The sequence below is a fragment of the Brassica napus genome, chromosome C9 (genome assembly GCF_020379485.1).
Source record: "Brassica napus cultivar Da-Ae chromosome C9, Da-Ae, whole genome shotgun sequence".
NCBI classification, from domain to species: Eukaryota; Viridiplantae; Streptophyta; class Magnoliopsida; order Brassicales; family Brassicaceae; genus Brassica; species Brassica napus.
The window spans coordinates 28,504,470-28,515,950 of record NC_063452.1 but is presented as its reverse complement, the minus strand read 5'-3'; the positions used below and the strand labels follow the sequence as shown (position 1 = coordinate 28,515,950).

Genomic DNA, 11,481 nt, shown 5'->3' with positions numbered 1-11,481 from the left:
CTTACAAATTTAAATTAATCTAATCCATAATTTATTGTTAATATTCATATTAACTCTTTCATGATCAAAACATTACAGTTAATAACCATTCAAGCGTTTATCCTGAAACACTTCTTTCCTCGCCGAATCAGGTATTGGTTCATGTTGGTTTAGTATTGTTTTTGGTTTATTAACCGGTTTAGGATGGTCCTATTGTAAATATAATTTAAGTTGGTTTAGCATATATTATGCTTAAAATAACTTAAATTAAATAATAGTAATATTATGCTTAAAATATAATTTTAGAGAATTTTCAAATATAGTTTACAGAACATTATAGGTGATGAATTTAATTTATTAAATTCGTTTATTACTTTTTTTTGGTCAAAAAATTCGTTTATTACTTAAAACTAAGTTTTTTAAAAAACATACTGAGTTATAAATATCAATGCTGGATTGGTGAGTATAACATGAAGACAAAAATATAAATATTTCATTTTCAAGATAAAAAATTCAGCTTTTACTCAGTTACTGAATATATAATATCTTAAATTATTTTTTAAAACATATACATAGTTTATATATATAGTTTAATCTTCCAAACTTAAACTATTATATTATATATGAATAATGTTTTTAAATAAAAATAATTTCTGATTTAAAAAAAAATAAAAACAACAAATGGTTATTTTCAAATAATGGATGTAATTTACATTATACTATCATTTAACAAGTACTAGATATGTTTTGATATATCATTATTTTCTATTTCCAGAAAAAAAAAATTGTTAAACATCATTATCATCTAGGTTAAGTATACTAACAGCACAAATTCAAACATCACAAAAAATATTTACATAAACATTATAATACAATAATTTAATCAACAAATACAATTCAAAAAAACAATATTCAAAAGAATAGTTATATACTTAATATTTGAAAATCAAAGATATTTTTGCTAAAATTGTACTTACCTGGCCAAGGAGATCGACCATCTTTTAACGGATCGATCGATTGTTGAGCATGTGGTCGATCCGAAAATACTCTGCAGTTTAATTAAATATCTAAAGCATTTATTCCAACACTCAACATATAGTTTTGCTAAATATGATAACTAGATAGCCAACAAAATTACAAAAAAATATTTAAATAGTAAAAAATATGTTAATTTAACGTGTTAAAATTTAAAAATAAATTTTAATTATGACATCCATCTTAACATTTATATAAATATATATCATAACCTAAATATAAATAATTTAATAACTTAAATTAGAAAAAAAATAAAAATCTCGGGCGTAGTCCGGGTTAATCCCTAGTATAAAAATATATAAAAGGAACCTTTTGAGGTTCCATAGAGCGTCCACATCAGCGAAAAATATTTTTTCCAAAAGAAGCCACGTGGCATTGTTTATAAAAAGTAAAATAAAAATAATAAGTAAATATAAAAAATAAGAAAAATAAATAATAAGTAAATATAAATATAAGAAATAGAAATATTACATTAAACAATAATAAGTAAATATACAATATAAGGAAAAATAAATAATAAGTTAATATACAATGTAAGAAGTAGAAATATTACATTAAACATCTATAATAATATTATCATTTGATATAAACGCAAAAAAAATTAGAATAAGTAAACATAAAATATACTCTCTCTATTCCTGAAAGTAAGATTTTTTAAATTTTTTGCTTGTTTCACAAAGATAGATTTCCTATATTGTTAAGGTACTTTTTTATACTTTTGAAAAACATTAATTGAGAATATTTGAATTTGATTAAATTTCATTGGTGGATAGTTATTGGAAAATATATAATAAATTAAAAAATAAATAAAATTATAAACATTTATTAAGTTCTTAATAAGCGTGCATACTCTGGAAAATTTTACTTTCGTGAACGGAGGGAGTAAAAAATAAACAATAAGTAAATATAAAATAAAGAAATGAAAATATAAATTAAACATCTATCTGAAAAATGTATAGTAAAATAAATAATAAGTAAATACACAATATAAGAAGTAAACTATTATATTGAATATTTATCGTAATATTAGAATAAGTAAATATAAAATATAAGAAAAGATAAATAATAAGTAAATATAGTATATACTAAATAAAAATATTACATTAAATATATATCGTAATATTATCTTTGATATAAAAGCAAAAAATTTAGAATAAGTAAATATGCAAAATAAGAAAAGATAAACAGTAAGTAAATATACAATATAAAAATGGAAAAATTAAATTAAACATATATCTGAAAAATGTAAAGTTAAATAAATAATAAGTAAATATACAATATAAAAATAAAAATATTACATTAAACATCTATTAGAATATTAGAATAAGTAAATATAAAATATAAGAAAAATAAATAATAAATAAATATACAATATAAGAATTAGAAAAATACATTTATTTTTGATGAAATGTGAAATTTATTGATCAAGTAGAATGAGTAGGCATTTACAAAGACTAAAAAAGCCTAAAAAAAAACTTTACAATGCTGTAACAAAATTGGTTAAGTCTTCCTTCTACTAAGCTGTAACTTCAAACCATCTTTGCATCAGTCCCCTCAGCTTGTGATCCTCTTTGTAGCTCAGAGAAGTGATCCGATTTCGAATCCCCTTGTGTATGAGCCGGATCAATTGCTCTACTGAACGGTAGCCAGTGCCGTGTCTTCTCTCATTCCTCTCCTTCCACAAATGGTATATACAACTTTGGAATGCCATCTTCAGTAGCGTCTTGTCCACTACGTGCAGACTGTTACGACAAACAAACTGCAGCGTTACTGTCCAGTCATGGTCAGTCCTGTGGCCACTCAGACGATTCACCAATGTATCCCAAACCGTGAAGGAGTAAGGACATGCAAAGAACACATGATCCCTTGTCTCATCTCGTTCTCCACATAGCATAAAGCTCTGATGAATTCCCCAAGCTCTCATTCTATCCCCCGTAGACAACCGGTTCCTTACTGCAAGCCACACAATAAAGGAGAAGCGTGGAACTCCTTGAGGAAACCAAATGCCTTTGCTCCAAAACACATTGCTCCTTTTCTCTCTGAGTTGCTCCCAAGTCTTGGCCGATGAAAAATAAGGTTTATATTCTCCATCTGAGTGTTTCCACAGCACAACATCTTGTCCCTGAAAGAGGTGAGGGACCGGAGTACTGAGAATTCGCTCATAGAGATCATGGAAGAAACGACTTCTCTGTCCTCTTATATTCCAAGCTTCCTACGAGACTGCATCACACACCCGAGCAGTACGAGCCACGCCAAGATGATAAGTGCCTGCTGCTCCAGTTATATCGATAAGTTTCCCTTGCTGCAGCCAGTCATCAAACCAAAAGAACGCTGTCTTACCATCATATACCTCATATCTGATGAACTGGTAGACATGCGCCCTAAGAAAAATACATTAAACATCTATCTGAAAATATATAATAAAATAAATAATAAGTAAATATATAATATAAGAAATAGAAATATTACATTAAACATCTATCGTAATATTACAATTTGATATAAAAATAAAAAATAGATAAGTAAACATAAAATTAAATAAAAATTAAATATAAAATATAAGAAAAGGAAAAACTACATTAAACATCTATTTGAAAAATGCATAGTTTTACATTTTTATTATTGAAAATATTTTTTATAAGAAATATACAATATAAGAAAAAAAGTATACAATATAAGAAATATAAATATTACACTATCATAATATTATCTTTTGATATAAAAACAAAAGAATTAGAATAAGTAAATATACAATATATGAAACAATAGGTAAAATACAATTAAGAAATAGAAAAAAAAAACTAAATTGAACATCTTTCTGAAAAAATGTATAAAAATTAAATAATAAGTAAATATTCAATATAAGAAATAGAAATGTTATATTAAACATCTATCGAAATATTAAAATAATTAAATATACAATATATGAAAAAATACACAATAAGTAAATATACAATATCGAAACTAGAAAAATAAATTAAACATCTATCTGAAAAATGTATAATAAAATAAATAATAATTAAAGATAGAGTATAAGAAAAAAAAATATTACATTAAATATATATCTTAATATAAGAATAAAAATAAATAATAAATAAATATACAATATATGAAATATAAAAACTACATTAAACATTCATTAAAGACGTATAGTGAAAAGAAAAAAGTAAATATACAATATAAGAAATATAAAGATTACATTAAACATGTATAAGTATTATTACCATTTGATTAAAAGCAAAAAAAGAATAGAATAAGTAAATATATAATATAAGAAAAAATTAAATAATAAAAAAATATACAATATAAGAAATGGAAAAACAACATTAAACATCTACCTAAACAATGTACTTTATACGTTGTTATTATTTGCAAATATTTTTATAATTAAATATATACAATATAGAAAAAATATAGAATTTAAGAAATAGAAATGTTACATATTATAACAAGTAAATATAAAATATAAGAAAAATAAATAATAAGTAAATATAGTATATAAGAAATAAAAATATTACTATAAATATATATCATAATATTATCATTGATATAAAAGCAAGAAATTCAGAATAAGTAAATATAAAAAATAAGAAAATATTAAAAGTAAGTAAATATACAATAAAAAAAATAGAAAAACAAAATTAAACATCTATCCGAAAAATGTATAGTTAAATGGAAAAAATGTATAGTTAAATAAATAATAAGCAAATATACAATATAAGAAATAAAAATATTATATTAAACATCTATCGTAATATTACTGTTTAATATAAAAGCAAAAAAAAAAATAGAATAAATAAATATACAACATAGAGAAATTTCCTAGGAGAGATGATATAGTATTTGTCACAAAATAGCCATTAGGTTTTTACTAAAAAGAAAAAATACATTTATATCCTAGGGTTAAGTAATCTAGACTTAGGTTTTAGAGATAAGAGGTGAGTTTTTGAGGATAGGGTTTCAAATTTTTAAAAATAAAATATTAATATTAAAAAATTAAAATAAAAGTAGGCTATTTTGGTCATTTTTCTTATTGATAGCTATTTTGTGACAAAAACTCAAAAATGACTATTTGAAAGAAGTGCCCTACAATATAAAAAAAACAAATAAGAAGTAAATATACAATATAAGAAATCTAATATATTAATTTAGGATCCTATTTTTATCTACCTTAACAAGTCATAGTAGGACCAATTAAAGAATTAGTTAATATAACACATTTGGTTATTTATATTAATAATAAACCAACTATAAATTTGAATTTTTTTTAATTATAACAAAATATGTTTAGAAAGAATCTAACAAAATCTTACTTAAAAATTTAAATATTTTTATAAAATAACATATTAATTTTTTGTCATAAAAATAACATATTAATTTATTTCAAAATTAGTAATATAATATTTTTATAAATCAATGTTAACTAAACTTTTATTATAAAACAAGAAAATAAAAATTATATAATTATTTTTTATAAATTCTACAATTATATTCTTTATTATAAAAAAAAGAATTTCTATATGAATTAAATATAAAAAAATTATATTAAATAGGTAAATTAACAAAAACAAAATTCTTAAAATTGTTTCATTTAAATAAATTATCACTCATCCTTAATATGGGTAAAAAATCGTAAACTATATAATAGTTTTATACAAAAATAAATTTATTAATATAGGTTAAACTTTTATATCTATAACTACATATTATCTTTTTTATCTATTTTGAAACTTTCAACAATATTATAGTATATAATAACCTTTTGTTCATATACTATTTACAAATATGTTATTAGAAACTATGAAATTTTAGTAATTCATTTAAAATATTAATGACAAATCAAATTTTAATTATATTTTGTCAAACAATTATAACAAAATCTATTAAAAAAATTAGAAAATATTACCAAAAATTCAATTATTTTTTTTTAAAATAATCTATTAATGTAGTAACAAAAACAAATTCAAGATTCATGAAATCTTCCAAACTCAAAAATGGTAGTGTAATTATTCAAAGTTTTATTGACAAAATATAAATTATGAAAATAAACATTCAAACTCAATATAATAATATTTCAAAATTTGCAAAAGATAAAATCATAGATAATAAATAATAAATTTTTGAAATAAACCACGAAAAAACTATATATGTTGTAAAAATTAAAGCAACCTAATATTTTAAAATCTTAATTAACAAAAAAAAAATTAATATCATGATATCCCAAAAAAATCCTATATCAATAAAATTTACTAAAATAATATGATAGATGCTACTATGTATAAAATTTACTAAAATAGTATTGTTATATTATTTAAATAAACGATTTTTTTTCACTTATAAATCCCATAAAATACTAAATTAATACATATTAATGTATATTTTTTAAACACAACATGTAAATATAAATTATCATAAACATATTTAATTTTTTATAATATAATAAATAGATTTTTAAAATGTATTATAACAAAATGCATAAATTAAAGAAAAAACATATTTCAAAAGATGTTATCTATTTGATTATTTCATATTGTTATTTTATTGTACCTAACTCGAAAATATGTTAGTAAGTAATAAAAAATTAATAACAAAGTAAAGTGTACTCTTTCTGTTTTTAATTGTAGGTAGTTTTAGCAAAAAAAAAAAAATTTGTTTCACAATAAAAGTAGTTTACATATTTCAATGCACCTTTTCATTTATTAGACATTGTGTGACCATTGAAATAATGTTAAATTTTTTATAATTGATTGAATTTATTGATTAAATGATATTTTTTTTTAAAAAAAAATGTTCTTAATATTAGTGTTTTTAAGTAACACTACTTATATTTTAAAACATAGGGAGTATTAAATAAATCACTATATAATAATATTATCGAATAAAAAAAATATAAATAATAATATTACAGAATTACACAATATATAATACTAAAATAGAGATTATATATTTACACTATTTATAATAATATCAAATACATTTATAAAATAAAAAAATATCGCACGGACGTGCAGATTAAAATCTAGTGAAAATTATATCAAATATCTATCTGAAAAATGTATAGGTTTTTCTGGTTTTTTCTAAGAAAATATGTATTCATACAAACGTACAATTCAGAATTTTGTTGTTGTTCAGAATATAACTTCCAAAACAATAGCTAACATTTGAAAATCAAAATATCTCCGCGCGTAACGCGGGTTAGTTATAGATTTGGTTCTCTCCGCAATGGAGGGTGCATTTTGTGGCACGTGGCGTTCTATCATTACCAATGTTAAGCTGTTTTCTCATTGAGTATTCTATTTGGGCTTCGTATTCTGATCTGAGTAATGCGATGAGCTGTTATTGTTTTTCCTTAAGAAGTTCATGTCATATTAGTGTTTGCTTCATTCTCCCTTGTGTCGCTCGAGATTCCGTAGCTCTGTCTCTTCACATCTCACCACCACCGGTGTTCTTCTCTGAAACGACTACAGTTATTCAGATTACATTAATCCAAGCATTAACATCTTATGAACAACTTCTCCCACTCTTTTGAATTAAATTGGCCACAGCTAAATCCAAAGTAACCGACTAAAACTTGACCTTTATATATCTTCGTTTCTTGGGATGAACAGCCCCAACGAAAAAAATCCCAAAAGTCTCTCTCTGCCAAGCATCAAATTCATCAATGGTGAATTTGTTTACAATAGATATCACCTCCGATAGAACTCATCAGTCATCACTCATCACTACGATGAGAAAGTGTTGGGTTTCATCAAAGGATATTTCTTTGATATTGGTAAGTCATTGTTCCTTTTGCTTTTTTTGATTAATTTATACTTCCCAACTATGATTTATTGATTGATTCTTTGTGTTTGATGTGATTTGCTAGCAGCTTACTTTGATCATATGTGCACTATAACACCCTCCAAGAACTTGCATTGATGACAGCTCTTTTATTTCCGTAAGCTCCAAATCTCTATTTCTCTCTCTGATATTGCTCAGACCTTTTTTGGGTTATCATCTTAATAAGATTCTCTATTTTTTTTAATCTATGTCTCTTTTTCAAGGTTGTGTTTTGTCCCGAGGTTTTAATGGTCTGACTGAATTTACTTATTCTTTTGTTTTCGTTTTGTTTTCCGAATCATTTGTCGCTTGAAATTGTATTGTTTTTAGCTCTTTCTCTCTAGATTCATTAATTCTAATATTTTTTAGTGTTTTCAACTTTCAACTTCTGCAATTTGGATCTGTTGTGTTCCGTCATACGTGAACATGGTCTGTGATGGAATGCAGAATTCAACCCTATACTCCATTGCAAAATACGAGAAGCCGACCATTTATTTACTGAGCTCGGTACCATAGATGTAAGTTCTCTTTCCTGCTTCAGTATAACATATCCGGCTAAAAAAATTTAAAAAAAAAAAGCTGCTAGCGATTTCCATTTCCAACATAATCTTTACTTTCTCAGCGTTTGGTACATATATCATCATGAAGGTTTCATATCTTGACGCTTTTTGAAATATGAAGGAAGTGACAAGGCTTCTGATACTAGACCATATCCAGAGGTTTGAGACCAACTTATATGGTCTTGCATTGATGAAACAATGATTGTGTTAAAAATTACTAATCAGATGGAACCGTTCTCAATTGTTTTGAGTGCAAGATCTTCAAAAGTTTATATTTTCATGACTTGGGCTTCATATGATTAAGCACGACAAGGAACAAAGATATTTGAAGTATATCAACCAATTGTTCGCCATTAAATTGCCTTTCTTTAGTTTGCCATTGTATGTAAAGTCTATCAAATTGTTCAAATTGTAATTCTTTAGTTTCCGAGATGAACTCTGCAAACATTGAATATGATAAATCTATAATGATAGCTTGAAGAGTTCCCATTGACCTGATAAACTTATTTTGTAAGTCAAATTTGCATCATGGCCTCTCCAGAAGCAAAGAAATTAAAAACTGTGTTGCTGCACCGACTAACAACTTATTAAACTTAACAACTGTAACGAAAAAAAGTAAGCTAAATAAACATCATTACAACTCCATCTGCTAGCAGAGGAAAATTGATCACATGGTCATGTTATCCCATCTCTAACAACATACATTCTCATATTTCTTTTCAAAACCGGCATCCCTAAAGTGATCAAATAGTTCAAAGATTCACAAAAACAGAGGCCAAAGTCATGACCAACCCTTCACAAAACAAAGCACCACACAGTAATAAACAGAGCATCAACGTGTTCTCAGGAGGATCTAGCTCTATTAAGCAGGAAAGAGGTAACAAGACAAACTCACTGTTAATCACTATAAAAACATTCATATTCTTTTTTTTAACACTTTTCATTCCATAAACCAACGAAAAGAAGGATACAAAAGGGATCAGAGTAAATCCAAATTGACAACAAGAGCATAATACCTTAACAGAAAAGAAATCTTAGCCAAACTGGAAAGCCTGCGGCAATATAAGATTGAAACTGATCCTCCTTAACTACACTATTAGCTACAAGAAAGGCTCCTTAAAGAGCTGGACGAGGCTGAAACTTCACTCACCAATCTAAAAAATCTTGAAACATTGAAATAAGCTTGATAGAGTAAAATTTGATAGGGGGCCAAGCTGAGGGTTTAGAAATGGCACCTACTATATCATGATCTTCACTACCAAATATTTTGGAGTCAAAGTGTAGAGACTTCCTATCGCCCAGCTCCAACTTTCTTAAACTAGAACGAAAAACAACATATTTCCTCCAAATATCCACCGCACCAGCCTAAGAACTAATATCTGTAAGCCACATGTGTAAAATGACTTGAACTTCAAGTTAGTGTACAAAAATTTCACTCTCCCAGTGTCCCCCCCCCCCCCCCCCCCCCCCCCCCACACCATATATCAAGACAAAAAATAAATAAATCACCGCCTGAAATACTAACTATAAATTACGAAAGCCATATAATACGAATCTCCAAACGCCAACCAAGCTTATTAAAGAAAAAAGACCTCCTACCAACCACCACATCGAATGTTTTGCAATTCGCAACACTAGCTTCACCCACACATTACCTATGAAAAATAACACAAAACACTGATAGAAAGAAGTTAACAAACATTTTATAAAGCTTAAAAACAACAAAACAAACAAACGATATCACGCACGTAGCATTGGCACACCGCTAGTTTCTGTATAAAATAGAGTTCCGAATGTTTTAAGTGGTCTAAGCGTTTCAACATACGGGATATAGTTTTTGGTTTCCAATCATGCATAAGTTTTGTTTGTGCGGTTTAACAAGGTGTGGTTTGTACGGATTTTACGGTTCAGTAAGTGCGGTCCAAATTGTATGCAAAACTTCAAAACCACTTAAGTAATTAAAAAGCATCGAACAAGGTGTGGTTAGTGCGATTTGGTGTAAAGTAATTTAAATTTTTTATTCCAAAAATTATAAAATTCTATATAATTAAATTTTATCATAGATTTATGATTAAATAACATTGTAAAAGAAAATTTAAAAGAAAAGATAATTAATTTAATATTATAATAATATTAACCGCACTATTGTTACCATTCAAATATTATTATGTACCACTCATTTTATATTAACCGCAATATGAGTTTCTTTATTACAAACCGCATTTATATCATACCGCACTATCATATTTTTTTGTCCCGCACCACTTAGTAAACTGTTTCCATTTGAAGCCTAGATGTTGAGAAGTTATATATCTGTTTTAGAGAAACAAAAGTCATAGAAAAAACTAATAAAACCAATTTAAAAAAAAATTCAGTCGGTAACCCAAAATAAAATGAAGAATGCGCTAATCTATACTATATAAAAGTTGAGGTTATAAGCCATCGAGGGCGTCCACGTAGGATTTAAAACGACCAATCGTATTGTGACAAATCAGCATTTAAGTTTACTATTTTAAAAATGTTAATATTACCAAAAAAATGTTTATTTCAAACTAAAATATAAATATAAATCAATATCGAAAAAGGTAAATTTACAAAAATATAAATACTATATTAAGTTAACATAATGTTTAATATTTTTCGAAAATTAAAAAATAAATAACGAAAAGAATAATTATCTATACTATATAAAAGTTGAGGCTATAAGCCATCGAAGGCGTCCACGTAAGATTTAAAACGACCAATCGTATTGTGACAAATCAGCATTTAAGTTTACTATTTTAAAAATGTTAATATTACCAAAAAAATGTTTATTTCAAACTAAAATATAAATCAATATCGAATAAGGTAAATTTACAAAAATATAAATACTATATTAAGTTAACATAATGTTTAATATTTTTCGAAAATTAAAAAATAAATAACGAAAAGAATAATTAATTTAAAAATACAAGATCAATAGGAATATGACAAATCATCATTTTAGTTTGCTATTTCTAAAAGTGTAAATATTACTTAAATCGTTCATTTCAAAATAAAATATAAATTAATTTAAATATGGTAAATTTACAAAAGGCAAAGAATCATA

General features: G+C 25.2%; 1 long non-coding RNA gene across 2 annotated transcripts; it reads left to right on the top strand.

Moving 5' to 3' along the window:
• Nucleotides 1–6,832: 6,832 nt before the first annotated feature.
• LOC106364716 lies at nucleotides 6,833–8,895 on the top strand. 2 transcript variants are annotated; one of them, XR_001273286.3, is made up of 4 exons: nucleotides 6,833–7,786; nucleotides 7,883–7,951; nucleotides 8,281–8,351; nucleotides 8,456–8,895. It is a non-coding gene; the product is annotated as an uncharacterized LOC106364716 (long non-coding RNA). The 2 variants fall into 2 exon arrangements; XR_001273285.3 differs by having other exon boundaries at nucleotides 6,855–7,786; nucleotides 8,281–8,895.
• The last annotated feature ends 2,586 nt before the right edge of the window (nucleotides 8,896–11,481 follow it).